At 45.0% G+C, this 24,929-nt stretch overlaps 1 pseudogene; it reads left to right on the top strand.

The window, feature by feature from the left end:
- The first annotated feature begins 17,163 nt into the window (after positions 1 to 17,163).
- Positions 17,164 to 17,685, top strand: LOC108515230 (riboflavin kinase pseudogene; annotated as a pseudogene).
- The last annotated feature ends 7,244 nt before the right edge of the window (positions 17,686 to 24,929 follow it).

The following is a 24,929-nucleotide window of genomic DNA, read 5'->3' as shown; positions in this document are numbered from 1 at the left end:
TGAGATTGGTCCATGTCTTTTCTGGTAATAGTTAATTCATTCTGTTTGCTATACAACATTCCATGGTGTGAATATGGTACAATTTATTTATTCATTCTGCTGTTGATGGGCATTTGGATACTAAAACATCACTGCTTCTCACTTGACTGGAGCAAAAGAAAAGAAAAAGAAAAGATTACTACTATGGACATTTGTACACAGATCTTTTGGTTAAAATGCTCATAAATTTTTGTAGGGTGTATACTTAGGAATGGAATTGAATATATGCATATTTTCGGCTTTAGTGGATACTGCTGAGCTATTTCCCAAAGTGGCTATGCCATTTTACGCTGCCCCAGGCATATATGAGAGTTCTGGTTGTTTCATATCTTTGTCAAAATTTGGTAGTGTTTATCTCTTTCATTTTAGCCATTCTGGTAGGATGTGGTCCCTTTTCTCCCTTTTTCATGATAAAATGTACTTTAAAAAATACAATATGGCCGGGCACAGTGGCTCATGCCTGTAATCCTAGCACTCTGGGAGGATGAGGTTGGAGGATCACTTGAGCCCAGGAATTTGAGACCAGCCTGGGCAATATAGTAATGATATAGGAATTAATTTCTTCTTAACTGCGAGTCCTTGGTAAGGTTTCTCTTTTCATGAAAAGCAGTCCCAAAATAGTTTCTTTTTTTTTTTTCTACAAAGAGCAGCCTGTAAAATCGAGCTGCAGACATAGACAAGCAAGCTGGAAGCTTGTACAGGTGAATGCCAGCAGTTGTGCCAATAGGAAAAGGCTACCTGGGACTAGGCATGTTCAAAATGGCAGCTCCATCTTCCTTTCCTTTTGTCAAACCACATGTGCAGTAAGAAGAAGACAGTACAGCACCAGCCAGGCAAAGACCCCGTTTACATAATAAGATTAGGGTGGGGCACGCAGCCTTCCCCCAATACTATGTAAACATCATACTGGTCAAACCAATCTGTGAGCCCTACATAAATCAGACACTGCCTTCTCAAGCCTGCCTATAAAATCGGGTGTAGTCCACTGCAGGCTGGGTTTTCCCCTTTGGGAGACCCTCTCTTTCGCAAGGGAGAGAGCTGTTCTCCTTTTTCTTTCTTTTCTTTTTTTTTTTTTCTGAGACAGAGTCTCCCTCTGTCACCCAGGCTGGAGTGCAGTGGCGCCATCTGGGCTTACTGTAAGCTCCGCCTCCTGGGTTCACGCCATTCTCCTGCCTCAGCCTCCTGAGTAGCTGGGACTACAGGCACCCGCCACCACACCTGGCTAATTTTCTATTTTTTAGTAGAGACAGGGTTTCACTGTGTTAGCCAGGATGGTCTCAATCTCCTGACCTCGTGATCTTCCTACCTCGGCCTCCCAAGATGTTGGGATTAGGGGTGTGAACCACTGTGCCCAGCCCTCCTTTCTCTTTCTTTTGCCTATTAAACCTCTGCTTCTAAACTTACTCCTCGTGTGTGTTCATGTCCTTAATCTTCTTGGCTCCAGATTATGAACCCAGGTATTTACCCCAGAGAACAACACTGCTTCAGTGAGACCTCATCTCTACTAAAAAAAATTTAAAAATTAGTTGGGCATGGTAGTGCATACCTGCAATTCCTCTCTACTTAGGAGGCTGAGGTGGGAGGATGATTTGAGCCTGGGAGGGGGAGGTTGCAGTGAACCAAGATTGTGCCACTGTACTGCAATCTGGGTGGCAGAGTGAGGCTCTGTCTCAAACAAAAACAAAAACGATATGATGACCTACAGAAGATGGTAGTTTTGTACTAAAGTCCTTAGTGGGCAAATGAAAAGTTGGCTTCCAGATTTCTTTTTTTTTGAGACGAGGTCTTACTCTGTCGCCCAGGCTAGAGTGCAGTGGCGTGATCTTGGCTTACTGCAAGCTCCACCTCCCAGGTTCATGCCATTCTCCAGCCTCAGCCTCATGAGTAGCTGGGACTACAGGTGCCTGCCACCATGCCCGGCTAATTTTCTGTATTTTTAGTAGAGACGGGGTTTCACTGTGTTAGCCAGGATAGTCTTAATCTCCTGATCTCGTGATCTGCCCACCTCCCAAAGTGCTGGGATTACAGGTGTGAGCCACTGCTCCCGGCCTCCAGATTTCTTTTGAAATTTCACACCTCTAAAACCTCAAAGTCTTATTTATACATTTTTTAAGGATTTTTCATTGCTGTTTGAAACAAGGGTTTAAAAAACAAACCAAAAAATCTCCTACCATCCTGTTCCAGTACTTTTTGTTTTATAAAAAAATCTAGGCACAAACACAGCAGGAATTTGGGTAGGGCTCAGCTAGGTGTTTCTTCTGCTCCCTGTGGTATAAAGTGAAATTGATCGGTAATACTTAGCTGGAGCATGGGCTGGCCTAGAGGGTCCAAGATAGCTTCATTCTCTTATTTGATAAGACTTGAGGGAAATTATTAGAAGGCAGGGTTCAGCTAGGATTGTCCACAGGAATGCCTGTGTGTGGTTTCTCCAGCACAATGGCCTCAGGTGGTCAGATTGGCTTCCCTCAGAACAAACGTCTTAAAGTAACTAAGGGAAAGCTGCTTCTGACCAAGCCTCAGAAGTCACTTGGAATAACTTCCACCACATTTTGTTGTTCATGCAAGTCTTAAGGCCAGCTCAGATTTAAAAGGAGAGAAATTAGACTGCATTTATCTTGGTAGAGAAATGACAAGGTCACATCGTATAAGAGCATGTGGGATGGCAATACTATTATGACTCTCCTAGAAAAAATACCATTTTCCACACCCTCACAATCTATCCTGCCCCCTAAGAAAGTAAACCTGGCCAGGATGTATCTGAAGAGTACTGAGAAATTGCAGCAGACATCTCTATCTTTTGTACTTTCCTTAACTCCCTCTTTTACACTCTGCCTTCTTCCACCTTTTCACTTTATTTTCTTACTTCCCTTTCTTTCCCCCACCCTTTTAGTTAACTAAACTCATAAGGACATGTCTTAATCCGTTCCTCCCCATCTCTCCTACACATCTGTAAATCTTTGATCCCTGGGTGACAGAGAGATTACTGGGATACTTAGACCCATAGCATGTCAGGCTTGGAAGGGTCTTGACTAATCCCAGATGCACTTTTACATATGAGGAAGTTGAGGCCTAGAGAAGGGACTTTCCCAAGGTCCTACTTCAAGTAAGTAGCAGAGTTCTGGCTAGCACAGCATAAAGCATAGCCTAGAGTGGGTCTCAAAGAATGTCAACAGCTTCCTTTCGGTTTCAAATGCCTGGAACTAAAGCCACTTGTTTCCGTTTCACATTAATTGCCTCATCATTCCAATGTCTTTAGGCCTCTTGGTGAAGGAATGAAACTAATGCTAACAGGACCCTGTGCCCAGAGAGGCCTACCCCAGCCCTGGCTTTGGTCCAGTCTTCAGAGATGGATGAGGGGCTTGTGAATGGAGGAAGTTGGGATCAGTGCAACAGCCCCTGCATCCAGCCACTGACACCCCCGACACAGCAGCTGCTCCTTTCTAATGCTGAAGTCCAGGGATTCTCTGAACTCTAACACCAACTGGCAGCCTACAGACCACTTTTTTTTTTTTTCGCTCTGTCGCCCAGACTGGAGTGCAGTGGCCAGATCTCAGCTCACTGCAAGCTCCGCCTCCCGGGTTTACGCCATTCTCCTGCCTCAGCCTCCCGAGTAGCTGGGACTACAGGCGCCCGCCACCTCGCCCAGCTAGTTTTTTTTTTTTTTTTTTTGTATTTTAGTAGAGATGGGGTTTCACCGTGTTAGCCAGGATGGTCTCGATCTCCTGACCTCGTGATCCGCCCGTCTCGGCCTCCCAAAGTGCTGGGATTACAGGCTTGAGCCACCACGCCCGGCCGCCTACAGACCACTTTTGAAATCTTCTGGGCATCTAGAGATGGTGAATTTAGCTGATAATGACTGCGGTCAGGCTGAGGATAAATCTGAGGTGATATAGGCCAAAAAAAACACAACTCTCTGGTCAGGCCCAAGAGACAGCAACTCCCTCATGTTCAAGTCTGTTTCCTCTGATAACAGCTCCAAACAGGCGGAAGCTAAGGCTCGAGGTGGGGGTTGGGGGAGCCCTAGTGGGGCCACCAGACATCCCATAGCATTAACAACTGGATCTTGAGAGGAAGATCAAGGCTGTGGTAAACAGAGGGGGGTTGGCACTGTGCTCCAGAATCTGAATAGTTAATGATGTGGAGAATGACCTTCTAAGAAGCCTCCCAGAACTTTTTTTTAAATCCACCAGCACATTGCTTTTAGCTGCAAGACAGCAGCTCTGCAAATCAGTGATAAGCTGAGAGTCCCACCTGGGTGTGCTGTCACTGTGGGGCCACAATGAGAACCTCAAGGCTTCTGTGTGCCTGGGGCAGGGGGAGAAAGAGTCTCCATGGAGGACTCTGTTGATAAGAAGGTACTGAAATAATTATTTTAATTAGTATAGCCTGCAACCTCCTTTAGGCGAGTGGCCGTGTTTCTGGGTATCCAGGTCTACCACAGTTTGCCACATATTAGGAGCGCCACAAATATTTTTTATATTTGTTATAAAGACCTTCTGGTCCTCCATCCAGGCATGATGGCATCCATCCATCCCCTCCTCCTGGCCTCCTTCCAGCAGATCTCCGCTAGCTCTGAGAGGAGGCCTAGGACAGGCGGAAACCCCACGAAGGATTTTTGGCTTCTCCTGGCCACAGATTCAAGACTAACAAACCCTCCCCAGGGGCCCTCGAAGGGGAGTGGTAGAAACAAGTTATGGAGGGGCCTGCGCCTTTCTTCGTGCCAGGGTCCCTCCTTCCAGCTCATGGATTCCTTCTCTCCAAAGAAAGGAAGGGGCAACTTCTTTCCCTTATACTCCCCTAAAAAAGGAAAGGAAAACTTAAAACAGGAAGAAACATCATTAAACCAGATGAAACATGAGCTAACAGTGCCATTTCCCAACCTGTGGTTGGCCAGCGCCTGAACCTGGCCATCATCCACACAGCCTGCTGCCGTGGCTGTAGCAACTGAAGTTGAAATTGTAAGAGCAGCTGCCACATCGGGCACGGAGCCAAGCAATTGGGAGCCCATCCGGTGTTTCTTTCCAACCTCTGCAATCTTTCTATTGCATCTTATCAGGGCTGCCGTGTGTCATCATAGCCTGTACTGAGTGTTTCCTCTCTGCCAGCCACTCTTCTAAGAACTCTACGGGGATTATCGTGCTTAGTTCTTTCCCCACAACTCTATGAAGTAGGCATTATTGTTCCCATTTTACAGATGAGGAAACTGAGGCATAGAGGAGTTACAAGAACTTATCCAAGGCCCTCAGAGGTGGAGCCAGGATTAAATCCCAAAGGGGTGACACTGGAGCCCACACTCCTGGCCCCACCACAGGCTGACTCTGCAAAATGCATGGCCTTAGGAGACTTCCAACCTACACTGTGGTGAGTGGCTGGTCTACAGTCAGCAGTCAATAAGCTCCATGCCTTAGAGCACTGGATACCATACCAGGTGCCACTCTCTCCCCTGGCTGGGGGACAGCTCCGTTTCTGCTGCAGACATTGCCTTTCCCTCAGGCACAGGAGTGTCTTGGCCACAGGGAAAATGAGTTACATGTGTGGGTAGTGGAGCAGCTTGTTACTTCTGGAAAAACAACTTGGAGCCTCGTCTTGCTATAATCTGCTGTGCCTGGAATCACTTTCAAATCTGTTGTCTGTACCTGTGGGCTCTTCGTGACACCTCAGACAGTCCCAGGACAGACCTCAGCAAGAAACCCCAGTCTAACTTAACCTGTCTGGCAAAAGAAAATAGAAACAGGCCAGGTGCGGTGGCTCATGCCTGTAATCCCAGCACTTTGAGAGGCCGAGGCGGGCGGATCACGAGGTCAGGAGATCGAGACCATCCTGGGTAACACGGTGAAACCCTGTCGCTACTAAAAATACAAAAAATTAGCCGGGTCTGGTGGCGGGCGACTGTAGTCCCAGCTACTCAGGAGGCTGAAGCAGGAGAATGGCGTGAACCCAGGAGGCGGAGCTCGCAGTGAGCCAAGATCACGCCACTGCACTCCAGCCTGGGCAACAGAGCGAGTCTCCATCTCAAAAAAAAAAAAAAAAAAAAAAAAAAAAATACAAAATTAACTGGGAGTGGTGGCACATGCTTGTGATCCCAGCTACCCGAGAGAATGAGGCAGGAGAATTGCTTGAACCTGGGAGGCAGAAGTTGCGGTGAGTGGAGACTGCACCATTGCACTCTAGCCTAGGAAACAAGAGCAAAACTCTATCTCAAACAAACAAACAAAAACAAACAAACAAACAAAAAACAAACAAGAAAATAGATACAGCCCCTGGGGAAACTGCCTGACCATACACTCTCTGCCTTTAAACAGAAACTTCCTAGATCACTACGTCCCCTTTCCATTCTCAACTAGCCATGCAGTGCTTGCCTGCTGGCTTGCCTCTACTTAACTCCCCCAACTCTTGCCCCCTCTTACCTCTCCTTTCTGGTTCTCCTGTTTCTACACTAGGGGTCCACTTCCCACGGGCTGTCTCAATCCCGACTCAGACTCTCTGTCCTCCTCCTTCTACATCTGCTCCCACCCCTGTACCCAGCTCACTCCCTTTCTCCCACACTCTGTCTTTATTCCAATTCCTTGCTTTTTCCTGGCTTCCTTGCCTTTTTGCCTTTACCCAAAACCGAGGATCCCTCCTCACCCAACTCCTATCCCATCAAACACAGCTCCCACACCTACCGCATAACTCTAATCTTCTCTCCTAGGCTCCAACACATTGAGGATGAAGCCTCAGGGTCCAGACAACAGAGGACCCCCTGGCAGGCTTCTCAGTGGGCCCAGGGTGAAAATCTGCTGGCCAAGGGGATGATGAGACCTGTTTCTTACAACTCAGTGCTGTGTGCTCTGAGGCTGAAGCTGTCTTCCTCTGCCATTTCCCAGGGGCACAGAAGCTTGAGTCTTTTTGCATTAATTCCCTGGCTTGCTTCGACTCAGAGTCCAGGACTTGGTAGCATGCTAATTTATGCAAACCAAATGCAAATGAATATAGAAAACTATGTGACCCTGGATTTAATGGAAATCAGAGTCTCCTCTTACGGGAAGACTTAGGGAAATTTTGGAATCTACTTCCCAAGAGAAATATTAAAATAGAATGGCTTTCAGTTTGGGGTCGGGGAGGGATGTGGCTGGAAGTCATTCAGAGGAAAGAGCATAGTCTGGGTTCTGTGTGCATCCTCTAAGCCACCCAACAGAGAGCAGAGGAAGAAAAAGCGTCTGGCCGCCAAGCCTGTGCCTTCTTTCTCCTGTCTTGACTCTGAGCTCTGGTTTAGCTTCACGGCACGCCCGAGAACAGAGCCTGTGGGCTGTACTGCCTCTTTGGAAACAGGGGCATTTTATTTATATCTTCTTCCCATGACAGCACTTCATTATTCTCCTCTCCTTGCATCTCCCTACACTGACCCTCTTGAACTTGGCTCTCATTGGGTATGGCTGATCGAGTGCACAGTATGTTCTAGGACATTGTTCTGGAACCCGATCAGGGGTTAAGCATTCTGGAGGTTCCTATAAAGCAGGCCTCAGAGGCTAAGAGGCAGGTCAACTCAGCCACAAAGGCTTAGGTGCCTCATTTCTTGAAGAAGGGAGAAAAGGACCACTCCATGAAAGGACAGGAGGGATGAAGGTGGCCCCAGAAGCCTCAGCCCATTCTTCTGATCCTAAAAAGAAATGTGCTGAACAGCCCCAAAATATAGAAACTGACCTCTTCTGGCCAGGAGCAGTGACTCATGCCTATAATCCTAGCACTTGGCAGATCTCTTGAGCACAGGAGTTCGAGACCAGCTGGGGCAACATGGCAAAACCCGGTCTACAAAAACACAAACAAATTAGCCAGGCATGGTGGCACCTGTCATCCCAGCTACTCAGGATGCTGAGGCAAGAGGATCACTTCAACCTGGGAGGCAAAGGTTGCAGTGAGCTGAGGTTACACCACTGCACTCCAGCCTAGGCAACACAGCCAAACCCTGTCAAGAAAGAGAAAAAAATAAAGAGAAAGAAGGAAGGAAGGAAGGAAGGAAGGAAGGAAGGAAGGAAGGAAGGAAGAGGAGGGAGGGGGCGGGGGGGGAGGGAAGAAGAAGAAGAAGAAGAGAAAGAAGAAAGAAAGAAGAAAGGAAGAAGGGGAAGGAGGAGGAGAAGGAGGAAGAGGAAGAGGAGGGAGAAGAGAAAGAAATGGAAAGAAAGAAGAAAGAAGAAAGAGAAGAAGAAAGAAGAAAGAAGAAGAAAGAAGGGCGGAAGGAAGGGAAGGAAGGAAGGAAGGAAGGAAGGAAGGGAGAAAAAGAAAGAAAGAAAGGAAAGAAAGAAAGAAAGAAAGAAAGAAAGAAAGAAAGAAAGAAAGAAAGAAAGAAAGAAAGAAAAAGGAAGGAAGGAAGGAAGGAAGGAAGGAAGGAAGGAAGGAAGGAAGAAAGAAAGAAAGAAAGAAAAAGAAAGAAAGAAAGAAAGAAAGAAAGAAAGAAAGAAAGAAAGAAGAAAGAAAGAAAGGGAAAGAAAAAGAAGGAAGGAAGGAAGGAGAAAATAAAAAAGAAAAGAAAAAAGAAACTAACCTTTTCTTAAAGATCTCAAGAGAAGGAAAGATTCTTCCAAAGTCTTTGTAATAGTCCAGTAGTTCCATCAGATTTTTTTACTTCTATTAACATAAATGCTTGGTGCTGCATGGAAATCATTTTGTTCTGGTACTTTCCTTGAAGTAACTAGAGAACCACTGTTCCTGTTTATTCAGATAATAGCTCAGCAAAACCTTCACATATGTTGTGAAAATACCTTAAGACAAACTCCCCCAAGATTCAGGGACCACTTTACTGCCTCCCTGAGAGATCACCCAAACTCAACCCTCTACTCCCAGGGCATAGGAGCTGTGTGTGCTGATCCATATTCCCCTAATGACATAAAAGTTTGCTGAAGGCCAACTTTCAACTAGTCAATATTTCGAGTTGCCCAGAGGAAGGAAAAACTGTTTATCTGTATATTTAAAATGGGAAGGATGCACTGGGTATCAAGCACGTCATGTATACTATTTCCTCTAAGTCTCACAACAGTCCCATGAGATCTGTATTACTCCCATTATACAGATGAGTGAACTGAGGCTAAGAAGGTTGAAGTCATTTGCTCAAGGTCACAAAGCTGATGAATAGCTGTGGCAGAACCTTTTAATGCTCATTAGTATCCATTTTCTTCATTTTTAGACACATACTCAACTATATTTCCTAGCTCTCTTGCAGTTAGGCAGGCCACATGACTGAGTTCTGGCCACTGAAATGGGGACAGAAGTGATTTTTTCCACTTTCAGGCCTGGCCCGTAAAGACTTTGCAGATGAGCTTCCACTTCCCTTTTTCACATCACTATCTGGATGACCCAGGGTACCATGGAGCCATGTGATGAAGACGAGGGGAGCTTGGATCCCTGAATGACTACATGAAGCAGAGCACCCATCACCCTGCCCTCTGCCCCCTGCACTAGACTATGACTTAGATGAGATAAAGTTTCACTGGGTTATGCCACTGAGAGTTTATCCTCAATAATAGCATGGTGGGGGCAAGATCTGAAACCAAGCATGTCAAACTCCAAAGACCATCTTCTCTCCTTAAGCCATATAGCCACACAATATAGCAGAAATGTAAAAGTTAAACTATAAAATGTTATCTAATCTCACACTTCATCTCTCCCCCTCCATGCCTCTCCCATAACCAAGAACTAGATTCCTAGAACCAAGAACTTTAGATTCCTAAAGATTTTAGAGAAATTGCATATATAGAAACATAAAATCAAGCAAGCAACTGATAAATATTTGTTGACTGCATACAATAACATGGGAGACAAAACTGCTTTTGTTGTTATTGGAGAGCTGGAGAAACCCTTTCGGCATTCATGCCAAAAAGAGTCCTCTCCACCACCTTCCTCCAAGAACCACTTCCACCTGTGGCTCCATCCCATGGATGTGGAGCTATGAATTTACAGGACATGGAACATGGTTGTGGCCATCATGAAAGCCTACCAAAGCCATTATCAGTGATTGATAGCTCACCATTGCATCCTGTTATCCCTGCCCCAAGCCAAAGAGAGCTGAGTAAATATCATATAGGGACTATACTATGATTATGACAAAAGAAACAGACTTAATCAACTCTCCCCCTACAGGCTGGCATTCTATCAAATATAAGCTAAAATTAATCAGTAGTTTTGGCATGATAGAATCACACCAATCTGATTTTGAAATGAGGGACAGGAAAAGGATTATTGGCAAGGGACAAATAAAGGGTAAAGGTTTTAAAATTTTTCCATTAAGATAGGAAATCGGCTGGGCAAGACGGCTCACGCCTGTAATCCCAGCACTTTGGGAGTCCGAGACAGGCAGATCACCTGACGTCAGGAGTTAGAGACCAGCCTGGCCAACGTGGTGAAACCCCGTCTCTACTAAAAATACAAAAAAAAATTAGCGAGGCGTGGTGGCAGGCACCTGTAATCCCAGCTACTTGGGAGGCTGAGGCAGGAGAGTTGCTTGAACCTGGGAGGTGGAGGTTGTAGTGAGCCAAGGTCGTGCCGTTGCACTCCAGCCTGGGCAACAAGAGCAAAACTCTGTCTTAAAAAAAAGAAGAAGAAATCCTTTAGGTATAATTTACAGGGGCTAGGAAGATCTCTCCTGTTCCCCTCAAACATTTCCACCAAGGTCTAGGGAATAATTAATTTTTTTTTCTTCTTTTTTTTTTTTTGGAGACAGCCTGTTGCCCAGGCTTGAGTGCAGTGGTGTAAACACAGCTCACTGCAACCCCTCATGCTTGGATTATGAGTGGTGAGCCACTGTACCCCGCGAGAGAATTGATTCTTGGTCTTAACACTTTGTCCCTCCCCCTTTAAATGCTGGGCTGGTCTCTCTGGAAGAGTAACCCACAACTGTCTTATTAATCAATTATGCTTTATTGTGATTCAGAACTTGGGGGAAGTTATAATTTATTGAGTCCTTTTAATCTACCTATTATGGTTTCAGGATCTTTAAATACATTGTTTTGGCTGAGTGTGGTGCCTCAGACCTATAATCTCAACACTTTGGGAGGCTGAGGCAGGAGGATTGCTTGAGGCCAGAAGTTCGAGACTAGCCTCAGCAACATAGTGAGAATCTCTCTCTACGACAATTTAAAAAATTATCTAGGCACGGTGGCAGGTGCCTGTAGTCCTAGCTACTCACGGGAGGCTAAAGCGGGAAGATCACTTGAGCCCAGGAGTTTAAGGTTGCAGTGAGCTGATCACACCATTGCACTCCAGCCCAGGCAACAGAGCAAAATGCTACCCTTCAAAACAACAATAACAACAACTATATATAGTTGTTGTTTTTTTTCTCAATTTTCACCTTTTACAAATGGGCAAACTGAGACTCAAAGAAGCTTAGTAATGGCCCATGACCACAGTGGCAGAAGCTGGATTTGAACTCCAGTCTGATTTCAAAGCCCTTGCTCATTGCACTATGCCAGTGTTTCTTTCTTTTCTTTTTTCTTTTGTTTTTGGAGACAGAGTCTCATTCTGTCAACCAGGCTGGAGTGCAGTGACATGGTCTCAGCTCACCGCAACCTGCACCTCCCAGGCTCAAGTGATTCTCGTGCCTCAGCCTCCCAAGTAGCTGGGATTACAGGTGCGCACCACCACGCCTGGCTAATTTTTGTATTTTTAGTAGAGACAGGGATTCACCCTGTTGGCCAGACTGGTTTCGAACTGCTGACCTCAAGTGATCCTCCCACCTCAGCCTCCCAAAGTGCTGGGATGACAGGTGTGAGCCGCCAGCCCAGTGTTTCTTGATCTAGGGTGCTCTTCAGAATCACCAAGGGGACAGTTAAAAATACGGATTTGTGGCCTTGGCCCCAGCCTCCTCGATTACTCTCCTGGGGGCAGGGCTCAGCAATCTGTGTTTTCCAACACCCCCAGATGCAAATGAAGATGAGCCAAGTTTGGGAAATATCACACTGTGCTTTGCTGTGGGAAATTGGAAGAGGGTAAGTCGAGCAGGGATGGTGAGGGAATGCAGGGAGGAGGGAACAGAAAGGGACCATCTACAATGCTGCTCAGGCCTGGCCCTGCTTAGACAGACACTGGCGCCTGTCCCGGGAGTTGAACTCCTGACTGTGGAACCTGGAGGAAAAACCTCAAATCAAGAAACGGACTTTCCAGTCGGATGTTCTCCACATCTCTCCTGTGGAAAGGGGATATCATGAGTGCAGAATTCAGCTGCGAAAAGTCATCTCCAGGCCTATTTTTAAATTCACCATAAATAAAGAAAGAATAGCCTGTCAACATTCAAAATGTGCTAGTCCCTTTTCTGCTTCAATAAAACAGCCTTGATTTAGTGCTCACTACTTCCAACCCTGTGACCACTAAGAGGCAGCTGGGATGAAGTTGGCTGCCACGCAGTCTTGGAAGCCAATTCATAAAGAATGGTGCCAAAATCGGGATGAGGGTACTGTTTAGGTGTGAGGAACTGAATGGCTACCTTAAAAAATTTTAGTATATTCTTGTATATACACAGGGGCCATAAGAGCTCGACTTGGGAATTGTAATAACTGCTGCCGTTTATTGAGAGCTTAACTTTGTACAGATACACAATCCCTTATCCACAGGTTGACCAAATAATTTATCATGCAAACCAGGCAATTTTGAAAGTGTAAAGGAGGGGTGGGGGAGCTATCAATAATTTCACCAGGACTACAATTGTAAAACTGGGATGTATGATCACCTGATTTATCCAAAACCCTGCAAACGTGCTTCAAGTTCAGGCTTTTTTTAGATTTTATAAAGGTAATACTGTGTACGTGCATATATGTGTATGTGTATACATACTGTATGTATGTAGGGGGATCCAGGGTAGTATCTCATAATCAAACACATTATATTTCTGCAGCAAATGTATGAATATTCGCCCCAAATTGAATAGACACATCAGGTCAGATTCTGCTGACTAATGATTTATGAAAAATACTTTTTCATGAAAGTTTTCAGAGAAACTTGGAAAATTCTTTTTTAAATTGTGGAAAGGGCTTATGGACCTGTACCAAGAGCTCTGCTAAGTGTCTTTAATTGCGTAGCAGAGACACTAGCTGTCCCACTGTAAATACCTTCTCCTTCTCCCTCCATACTAGAACCTCCAACTTGTGTTTGGATCCAAGGCTGTCTGGAGTAAAGACTGTGCTTCCCAGGCTTCCATGAAGCTATGTGTGGTCATGTGACTAAGATCTGCCAATGAAATCTGTAAGTGGAAAGATGTGATCAGGGCTGATAGTTACCCCACATGCCCAGGTAGAGATGTACCTGTTGTTTATAGCTGGCATTCATTCTGATTAACTGAAACCCATGCCTTACTGGTCATTAAATATTTTCGAAATTACTGCCGGTGTAAAACTTTTAGGAAGTCTCCTTAAAGGGACAGGCATGTCCTCTGCCATCCTTCAGCCTTACTTCCTGCTGGCTAGAATGTGGACTCTGATCACTCACTCCACTTTGGATCATGAAGATGAAGGCCACAACCTGGAGAGGATGAAACTGAAAGCTGGAAGGGTCCTGGGTCTTGGTGACTCCTTGGATGGCCTACCTTTGGACTTTTACATGAGAGAAGAAAACCTTTTTGTGTTGTCACTGGTCGTTTGTGTTTTCAGTCTTTCTCAAAATAACTGTATTCTAGGGTTTGCTCTGACCATGCTGCTTAACAAACAACTCTGAAATCTCAGATGGCAATTGTATTTATTTCTCATTCAATAGCCTGCACATCGGATGTTGTGGTTCTGCTTCAGACTGTGGGTCTTCGTCCTGGAACTAGCCGACACTCAGGACAAGCTCTAGCAGACACTCAGGACAAGCTCTCCTCATAACCCGGAAAGCTCAGGAGATGAAGCCAAAACACACAAACCCATTTAAAGCTCCTGCTAGTGTTACTCTCATATTCCATTGGCCAAAACAAGTCACAAGACAGCTTACATCAAGGGGAGAGAAAATAGGGGAAGAGAGGATAAACACCTGCTGTTGATACACAGAATTGATACATGTGCAACCCAGGCCTACAGCTGCACAAGCACCAGGGGCTTGTGAGCATTCTAGGCTTCTTCCAGGCCTCCCAGCATCACGGGGGTGGGGTGGGGGGGACCACTGCTCCCTCCTTGATCATGGCCTGAAATTCCAAGTGTTTGCCCCCGACCCCAACGACACTACCAAGTAGGTGGCAACAGGAAAGTCTCTCTTCCTTTGACTGCCCCTCTCTACAGTCACCCCAGACCACACACCAGGCTGTACAGGTGTCTCTGGCAGTCTTTCCCAAAGGGGTGAGGGGGAATGTTAAAGATGGGAGCTCTGCTGCCTTACATTTGTGTGTCTCCCAAGGCTCCCCTTCTTCCAAACTTCCTTTGAGAATTTCTACCCAGTGGCTGTGTGCAGGTCCTTCCCACACATCCAGGAGCACCTGGCACTTCTGGAAGTTTGCTCAGGAAGGAAGTGCATTTCCTACAGCTCCCCAATAAACCTCTCCAGGGGCCTCATTGTCCAACTGCCAGGACCCACCCCCAATTCATTAACCATAAGGTTTAGGGAGGGGATTTGGCAAATCAGCCTCAGCCACATCCAAATGCCTGAAAGAAAACACCAGGAGAAGTTGTGGGGGGCAGGGTGGATGTTGGGGATATTGCCAGTAGGTAAGTGGGTCTGGGGGAAAAACAGACCTGGAAGATTTTACCACTGACTATGTGACCTCTGGCAAACCAATCCCTTTTCTGGGACTTTATTTGCTTTCGTGTTATTTTATTTGTTGAAAGAAGTGATTGCCCTTGATGGCATTTAAGGTTTCTTCTAGTTCTAACAGCCTGTGATCTAAGGAGGAAGGGGTGAGAAGGAAAAGACCAGCATATGGGTGCCCAGAGGGACACAGCATGGTAGGGGCTCAGCCACCTGGGGATAGCATGAGGCTGAAGTTCAATTTCTTCAGTCCTTATCAGATTGTAGTCCTTATCACCAAGCTTAGCTTTACCTCTCAGCCACATTCAGGGCCATGGACTAAGGCCACAAAATTTGTGCACAACAGGGGCTACCTATCATGACGACTGCAGTATGTATGGCACCCCCCAGAATTAGAGCAGTTCTGGCCTCATCGCTCACCACTCTCTGCCTCAAACCTCAGTTCCAGCAACTCCAAACTACCCTCAGTTCTCAGCACACGTCATGGTGCCTTCCACAGTTCCCTTTCCCTGCTATACCACTATCCCTCGATCTCCCTCCCCCTGCCCCCACCTGCCCCTGGCTATTGCCTACTCATCCTTCAACGTTCAGCTGAGCCTCCTTCCCACCCAGGTTCGGAGCCCCTCTGCATCACTCCCACAATGCCTTATCACTGCACTCACTACACTGTATTGTAGCTATCTGCTGTGAACCTCTAACTGCTGTCCTACTAGACTCCGAGCTCCCCTGGGGACTGAGGGGAGAAATTGTGTCTTATCTATCTTATTATGCTCAATGTCTTTCACAGTACCAGACAAATGATAAATGGGCAATGTTTGATGCAAGAACAAAGAAACAAACGAACTGGGAAGGAAAACTGAAAGGAATGTCACGTGTAGATGGTACAGGTCACCTTTGTTTCTCCCCCACACCCCAGCTGCCACACATGCTACATCTGTAGTTCAGTGAAATCATGTCAATAAACACCAAGGGTGAATGGTAACCTTTGAGCTAGGGAAAATAAATTGCCTGGGGAAGAAGCTTGTTGTCTAGTAGGCAAGAAAAGCCTTCCTTAGTGATGGTGGAGAAGAGAGCAAGGTTGGGGTGCAAGGTCGACTGGGGGCAGGATAGTCAGGAAAGAAGTCTTGAGGAGAGAAGGACTTGAGGGGCCAGTGGTGAGGAGGCTGGGTTTGGTGGGCAAATGGAGACCAAGCTGTCACACACCTGTGGCTTCACCAAGACAAGAAAGAGCTTGTGGTCTGGCCAGAGATGGGGAAGAGGATTTCAGTCAGAAATCTGAGTATGAGGTGTATGAGAGCAGTGGGAGGGCTCTAGCTGAAGGGGACTGAGACGCAGAGCGACCCAGATGGCAGAAGCAGGTGGCGCCCCTCCACTCCCTTCTCCCACTCTCCCTGACTGTGCCCAAGGTGTCCAGAGCTGCCTCAAGCCCGGTGGTCTAAGTAGGAGACTTGGTGATGCTCCCTCAGGGACTGGCTTCAGGAAGTTAAGTGGGCCTGATAATCTGGCGGAAATTTCTGTTTGCTTTAGAGAAGATGATTAAGATTGCCTAGTCACTGGATTTGAATACTCAAGAATGAGTTTAATTGTGAAGAGAATGTTTCTTTTTAGATGATGCAATAACTGCCATTGCTGGGTTTGTTTGCACCAAGGGGAAGAACTTAAATATCTGAAGTGTCTGAATTGTAGTGGTTGTTGGAGAGGACGTTTGACATGTCCTAAGATGATGGCTGGGGTGGGAGCCAGGGCTGTCATGAAGTGTAAAGATTGAATCTTACCCTGAAACCTCCATTAAAGAGGTCTCTTAGCACGCATTAAAACCCATGCATTCACCTGAACATACCCTATGAATCTGCACTCTCCGGAGCCAGGAGCAGCCAGTTCAGGATTTTCACTGGCCTGGCACCCGGCTCGGGTCTCACTTCACTTCCCTTCGCAGTCTGTCCGCCGAGAGACGGCACTGTGTGCCTGCACGTTTGGGCTGTGTTCGCCTGTGTGGGTGCAGGTGTGCACTTGCACATCCCTGGCTGTGCCTGGTCTTGCAGCATGCTCAGGCAAACCTCTCCCCAACCCGGGTCCGGGGCCTCAGACATGGTGAAACTGATGCTGTGCGAACACGTGTTTGATTCCGTTTAAATGGAGGTGGTGCGGACGAATTGAAGTTTTGCATCAATACAGTAGAACTTGCATAATCCAAAACCACTTGTTTCTTCTCTCTGCCTTCCCCATCCAAATCATCCCCAAATCATCCCTGAGAAGCCTCTGCTCCCATCAGTGTCGTCCCTGGGGGCCCCCATCAGAGAAGTGTGTGGGAGAAGCAGGTGCAGATGACAGTACTCCCTAGTCCAGCTGCCTCAGAAACTATTCCTGGGGTCGGCGGCGTGAGAGACCCACCCACCACTGCATGTCGTGGGCGTCTGCCCCAGCACAGAGTTCACACCCAGTCCCCCGATGGACCCCTTGTGCGGGGTCTGGGCAAAGCGTGGACTGGGCCACAGCCTGTGCCCCGAGCGAGTGGACTGCATTCTGAGGCACCAGCTCTACTTCTGCCCAGGCCAGGTGCTGTGGATCCAAGCACTGGGCATGGCCACAGCGAACTTTCCTGAACAAGTAGTACTCTTCCAGCTGATGCATGCGCTGGCGTTTATTATGGTTGGGCCAGTGCTGGAAGTGGAGATGTCTATAAGATGATCATGAGGATAGGATGGAACCCATACTCTAAGAACACAAATAAGGCCATGGAAACGCATATCGTGGGTATCTTCAATCAGGACTTCCGCGGCGAGATCTTCAATGTGGCCATCCTTGGCTACCTAGACCTGAAAGAACTTTGATTCTTTAGAGTCACTTTTTTCAGCAATTCAAGGTGATACTGAGGAAGCTAAGAAACGCCTACATTTACCAGAACATTTGAAACTTAAAGAAGACCATTTCTTCCAGGCTCCTAAAAACAAAATAATGAATGGCCACTGATTTTTTAAAAATTTTATTTATTCATTCACTGTATTCTAGTATTTCACTGCTTACAACTGTCCAGTCTCACCTCGGTTATAGTTGTAAAATCAAACATTTTCCTACAGCTGTGAACTAGTTTAAACAAAACAACATAGTGATGTATTGTGCTTCAACTGTTAAATTATTAACAGATTTCATTTATTTAAATACATAACAAGCTTTATTTAAAAATCAAGATTTTCAAAATGTGTTGATTAGAATGTACCACTAGAAGGGTATTAAGTGTCTTATAATGGAAATGAAATGTATGTAAGTATGGGTTAAAAGGCAAGTCACTAATCTGAGATGAGAACTATAGCTCTCATGGCAAAAACTCAGCATGTATGTACTTGTATAGCATATACTCCTAAACAGAGAAGACTTATAAAAGTAAATATATTAAATAGGAGTTTTATAGTTTATTATAAGCCTAAGGGGAAAACTCCAGACTTTGTATTTGTGATATATGATGCATTAATATATTATTATAAGCATGAAGACATTTGTGAAATTTTGTTTTTTGTCATTTTCTTTTTTTTTTCTTTCTTTCTTTCATTTATTTATTTATTGACACAGGGTCTTGCCTGTCACCCAGGTTGGAGTACAGTGGTGATCAAGGTTTATTGCAGCCTTGACCTCCTGGGCTCAAGCAATTCTCTCACCTCAGCCTCCTGAGTAGTTGGGACTACAGGGTAAGCCACTGTGCTCAGCTAAATTTTAAAATATTTTTGTAGAGACCGGGTGTCCCTACGTTGCCCAGGCTGGTCTCAGACTCTTGGCTCAAGCAAACCTCCCACCTCAGCCTCTTAAAATGCTGGGATTACAGGCCTGAGCCACTGCACCTGGCTTTAGTCATTATCTGGGCAGTCACATCGTTGCACCATTTTCATTTCTGTATAGAGCTGCCTCAGTTCTAAGTGGTCTGGACTCCCTCTGCAGATCTTTATTGTTGTTAAGACAGTAAGATAAACTTTTTTTAATCTATAGATCTCCTTTTTGTTGGATAATACTTCTTTCTTCTTCAGAGTAGATATTCTTGTAGATATCTGTAAGACTTTAACATTTTCTTGACTTTGATTTTTTTTCCTTTTTTAGGAAAACAAAGACACAACAGACTTCATCCTTAGGTTTCCTCAAGATTTAAGTGAACATATTTAAAAAAAAAAAAAGATTTAAGTGAACACATAGCCGTTCGTTTATATGCACCAGTTTCTTAAAAACACACACACACACAAAATGCTTGTTTTCCCTCTAGCCTATCTAAGAGCCAATTAAACTATAAAATACTTAGAAAATTATTTATTGTTAATGTAACTATATGTTCCAGGACAAATCTAAACTGGTGTAGTTGTATACACACAATGTAATTTAATGCTAGTCTAAGAATGCTTGTAGCCTGAGAGAAAGGCATAGGTTTTGTTAAACAGTCTTCATACTGTAGATTTTTTTCCTCCTACTGACTGTGATTTTTGGCCACTTGAGTTTTTTTGTTGATATTGGCAGAAAGTTGAAATCTTTGGATATTTAGAAAATTAAGATTACAGATTGCGTTGGGCCCCTTCAAACAATATATTGCATTATTGTTCACTTTAGTAATAGATTTGGTGGTTGGTTTGGTGGAGGGATAGAAGTATATAGAAGGTAATTTTAAAAATAATTCACTATGGATCATTTTTTTCCTAATCTGCATAAATGAATTTGAACTGACTTTAATAAAAATATTTTGAAAGTACATAGAAAACATCTGAAGCAGTTGTTGGACAAAAGGGAAACATGTATAAATTTAATTGGATTGCGTTTTACTTTTTGGTGTATGAATTTACGGCAAACAATGCAGCTTGTGGCTTTTTTCATTTCTTTATAGAGCTATGTAGAAAATATTATTTTTAATATTAGAAATCCTATACTTGAAGGAAGTCTCAGTTATACGTGGCTTTATGAAGCAAAGTTAAAAATAAACACGAAAAATCTGAAAACATTTGTGTTTGTTTAGTCTGACTAGCTTGCTGTTAATTATGTTCTCTTTAAGTGTGTGAATGTTCTTTGATACTTTATTGTCACCTTCCATTTTGTTAAATAGCCATTGCTTTTAAGATGGATGGTATGGTGCATAGAGGTTAGTAGAGGTTAGTTAACTGTATCTACATTTTTGAAAGTTTTATATTAATTTTCTATTACAAGAAGTTACAAGGCTGGGCACGATGGCTCACGCCTGTAATCCCAGCACTTTGGGAGGTCGACGCAGGTGGATCACGAGGTCAGGAGATCAAGACCATCCTGGCCAACATAGTGAAACCCTGTCGCTACTAAAAATACAAAAAATTAGCCGGGTGTGGTTGCGTGCACCTATAATCCCAGCTACTCAGGAGGCTGAGGCAGGAGAATCACTTGAACCCAGGCGGCAGAGGTTGCAGTGAGCCGAGATTGCGCCACTGCCCTCCAGCCTGGGCAACAGAGCAAGACTCCGTCTCAAAAAAATAAATAAATAAATAAAAGAAAAAGAAAAAAAAAGAAGTTACAGTAGTGCCATTTTGATTAGTCTGAATGTTTTCAGGCCTTGAAATAAATTTTAACTAAGCAATTATTTTTTCAGAGCAGGAGTGGAAGTTTATTTTAAAAGCTTTAGGCCAGTAAGGAAAAAAAGGAAAGGAAAGAAGGAAAGTACAACTTGAAAGAGGGCCAATCAGGCGACTCAAGAAACCAAGTGCACAGCTTGACATCTTGACTTGGGGGGGGGGGGGGGGGGGTTTGATTTGTTGGCATACTTCCAGGATCTTATTGGGAAGCTGTTGATCAGTTTCAGGTGTTTTCTATCTATCAGGAGTCCGCCTTTCCCTGGCGCCAGCTGTGACCGATTATTACTTTAAACAAACTGTTAACAACCACCTGGCCATCACCGATGGTTGCCCAACACTTTGGTGTGTGTGTGGGTGGGGAGCCTTCTCCTGCCCTGCTCATACCTGACTAGCTACCTACTGTAACATTTACCCCTGCCTTAAGAGTCCAAAACCCCAAATCTTTGGTGGAAAGTGGATGAAGTCCAGTCTTCTGTAACTGTTTCCTGCTGACAAGGGGCGGTGGTCGTTCTGTAGGTCTTAGCCTTTCACTGTCTAGGCTGAGTTGGCTCCATGAGTTGCTGAAAGTGGTATGGAGCCAGGTCCAAAGAATACAGAAGCAGGATTTCACCTAGGTCATATCCCACAATGGGCAGATTAGCGGCCCCTGTAGAAGGTGATTCTTGAATATTGAGAGGACGGTGTCCCTTATTGAGGATCATCTGGAGCTTAATGGCCTTACTTTGAGGTGAAAAGACATTACTTATCCTTTTGCTTAAAAAGGAACCACAGATCTTCCAGGGACTCACAAGCGTGTTCAGGAGCTGAGTGCATTGTTTCCAGCTCTGGTGTCTCGGAGCCTTTCCACAGCTTCACTCAGGTGTGATGTATCCAGCTGGCAAGCTCTGAGACTAAGTAACTTTTTAAATGTTCCTTCTAAGTCTTTTTTTGTTTAACAACTGTATTCTTATAATTTCTTAAAATTGTAAACAACTAGCCACACTACAAAGTTGGTGGACACAGATAGTCATGTTATAATCAAAGTAAACTTACCCAGCTGTTAATAAAACTTGCAAAATCATATGAAGCATATAGTCATGACTTACTTCCTGGCAATTAATCATGGTGGCCATAAGTAAGTCCAGCCATTGCCTTCCCATTTCCCAGGCCACAGGCTCAATAAGGGCTTTTCAAATTCCTGGATATTAGCTGGGCCATCTGGCTTTGTTTTGGCCAAGTAGTATCCAACTCCTCTTTCCTATTGGAGGGAAATCTCCTTTTATATAAGGTCTTGGTGGGTGGCCACTTCGGAGACTAAAAAGGCCAAGTCTTCCTTCTCTCTGCACTCAGCTATCCAGGTCATATGCCTGAACCCCAGCCAGAGCCAATACTATATTGCTGCCAAGACTTCAATCTTGAATGAGTGACACATAGCCCAGAAGCACTAGAACTCTTCCACTGTGATGAGGAATCCACACCAAGCCACTCCAGCTAAAAGGCATTTATTGTGCTTCCTGGTTTTTTTCCAGACTGTTTCCTCCAGACTCACACAACACGTTTCTTCCAATAAATGTCCTTCCTGGTTACAACCAGATATTCTTGGTTTCTTGCTCCTGAACGCACTCCCCCTGATTATGGCAGGCACTGTTGGTCAACCAATGGCTGCTCCCCTTCCCTTTCTTGCTAATAGAACCCCAAGTTTTTATTTCTTCATATCTCTACCTGGCCCAAGTATAGGAACCATGACTGGTCAGTCCTATCCCCTTGTCCAGCGACAGGTCTAAGGTTAGGCCTGTGACCCAGCTCTAGCCAAAGAGACCTGAGGGGAAGCACTGGAAGCTTCTGGGAAAGGCTTTCCTCACTGATTGTCTTCCTGCTTGAGAAGCCGCCACATGAGAAGAGAAGCTTGGAGCTACTGCAGCCATCGTGCCACCACGAAGGAAGGCAGCAGCAGCCCTAAAGAAGGCAGAGGGAGCCTGGGTCCTTGATCTCTCAGAGCCACCACAATGACCCTGGAATCACCTCCCTCTGAACTGTGGATTTTCTGTGATGAATCGGCCCTTGTCATTTAGTTATCTTATACTAAGTGTTTTGTTATTTGCGCCAAAACATTCTGAAAAACGGATTCTCTGAATTTCACTATTTTCCAAAATAATCATCTGCTGTTGGAGCTGGAAGAGATCTGGGAGATCTTTGAGTTTCTTTGTAATAGAAGAATCTGAGTCGGATATGGAGGCAGAAGCAGAGGGAGAACCCAGGCCTCCTGAGTCTTATTCTGTGATGAGCCTTGCCCTATGGTGGTCTCCCCAGCACCCTGAGGAGGTGCCCAGGACGTTCCACAGGGAGCCATGGGGATAGAGCCTGGATTCTGGCATCTGAGAATCATGGGCAATGGGGCAAATAAGAAGGGGCAGACTGAGCCTCTGCTGGGCTTGGGCAAGGCTGTGGGCTGAGACACCTAAGATGCCAGAGTTGTGTTTCCAGCTCTTTCTATTGGGGGTCCTGTTGTATGCCTGAGTGTGTGCATGTGTGTGTGTGCACGTGGGCACACACCAACCTTTGCCCTGGGTTCCAGTTTTCAGCCTCCCTGAGTCTCTAGGATCTCCTGCTTCCCCAACAGCCTGGCAGCAAGGTCCTCTTCCTCTCACGGATGAGTACTTTGTGTAGTTTCTGGTTGGTTTCATGCCCTTTATTTTTTTCTTTTTTCTTTTTTTCCACTTTTTAGGGCTTTATTTAGAAAATGTATATGTAAGGAAGTAAAGCCGTTTCCCTTTACAGTTTACAAACTAGAACCAGTGGAGTTTGCCTTGGAAGCCCAGTCTGGATAACCAGTCATGCCCAGGCTGGCGCAGAGGAAATCAGCACTCTTCCTGTACACCTGTAGTCAGCAGGTGAGATGAACAGGGCTGAAACAGCTCTTCAGTGTCGATTTTCATCACTGTGAAATCACAACTGTATAAATTTCACCACTGTATGAATCTACATTTATAGAGTGAAATGGGAACTGCTCTGACAACAGTAATTGTGGGTATATTCAAAACGAACCATAATGGGAAAAAAATACAAGTGCATCAAATAAAGCCACAGTATTATTTCAGAATACCATTTGGATAGAATGCATAAGAATGTATTACCACACACACACACGCACACGTGCACACGGGCAACTGAAAACCATGTTGTCCAGCCCAGAGTATTTGCACTTTATATGCAGGTGTATAAAAAATATATTGGGCACCTACCAGATGCTCACATCCTATAGATTAGTAGTTGTTACCCCAAATCCAATGTAATTCAAGAATTCTCATTTTCAGGAGAAACATTAATTTGGGTAAACCAAGGATTTTTATGGTAAAGATGTATAACAACTCTCAACTGAATTATCCCTTAAGTATATTTGTGTATATGTGTATGTAGAAATACATTTACCTTACAATAGGACATAGTATTTTTATTTTTTAAAATGTAGTGGTTTCTTTTTAAAGAAAATTGCAGAATTTACTACACTAAACCCTTCACTTTTTTCACGCCACTTCACAATTTTTTCTACAGCTATGCCTGGACAAAGACAGCTCAAAGAAAGGCTAGGAATTCACTTCTGGTACTTACAAAGCTTCAAAAGAGTGAACCAGATCTAGGGGGAACACTGATCCTGGATGCAGCTGGCTGACTGAGGTGCTGGTGTGCTGTTTCTTCAGAGGTTTCAGGAAGGCACCCCCAGCCCAAAATCACCCTTCCTTCACCTGGGAAGTCAGTGCCTGAGACTCTACCATTAGAGATACAATGCAAACCTTCCTGGGAGACAAAACTCCTCATATATGCCTTAAAGTGAGTTTTTATGATCCTTTCAAGAGGGTCAATGTTGAGAAGAATCCAAGTGGAGAAAGGACCAGGTTGGTTGAGGGTACCCCCAAAAGAATCTCTTTTTCACCCAGAATAGGTGCTGCAAGTCTGTCCTGCTGGTGATGCACATACTGGAGAACAAGAGGGTGGTGGAGACAATTATATAAACTTCCAGGGAGAAAAGCTGGGCAAGGGGAAGGGCATGGAGGTGGGTGGTCAGGTGTATTGGGGCATATTGTGGAGAGAAGTGTAAGAAGTATGTGGTTACTTTGGTAGTGAACACTAGAGAGCCATTGAAGGTTCTTAAAGAGGAGAGCGACATAATCCAAAAGCCAAATATGGTGGCTATGTGGACAGGATTGAATGGAGAGACTGGCATCAGGGACTCCAGGGAAGACATAATGAAGGGCTGAACATGGCCATAAAGGAATGGTAGAAAGGTCACAAGAAAGGCACAAAGTAGAATCCAGGTGACCTTGTCCCCAAAGACTTGTAGGAAGAATGCTGATTCCCTCACAGGGAACCAGAAAGGGAGGCCAGAAAGCTGGTTTATAGGGAAGAAATACCGAGTTTAAGGTACTTGTAGGTCATCCAAGTGGAGATGTTATTACTATCATTAGTATTGGCTGACAAACATTAAGAGATTACTCTCTACCAGGCACCATGATAAGCCCTTCACATGCATTATCCCATTTAATTCTCATAACATCCCAAAGGGTAGATATTTTTATCCCCATCTTACAGATGAGGACATTACAGCTCCAAGAGATTAAGTATTTGCCCAAGTTCCCACAGCTAATAAGAACCCAGGCCCCTGACTCCAAA

The sequence above is a fragment of the Rhinopithecus bieti genome, unplaced genomic scaffold (genome assembly GCF_001698545.2).
Source record: "Rhinopithecus bieti isolate Rb0 unplaced genomic scaffold, ASM169854v2 scaffold_34876, whole genome shotgun sequence".
In the NCBI taxonomy this organism is placed as follows: Eukaryota; Metazoa; Chordata; class Mammalia; order Primates; family Cercopithecidae; genus Rhinopithecus; species Rhinopithecus bieti.
This window is presented reverse-complemented; position numbering and strand designations above follow the sequence as displayed.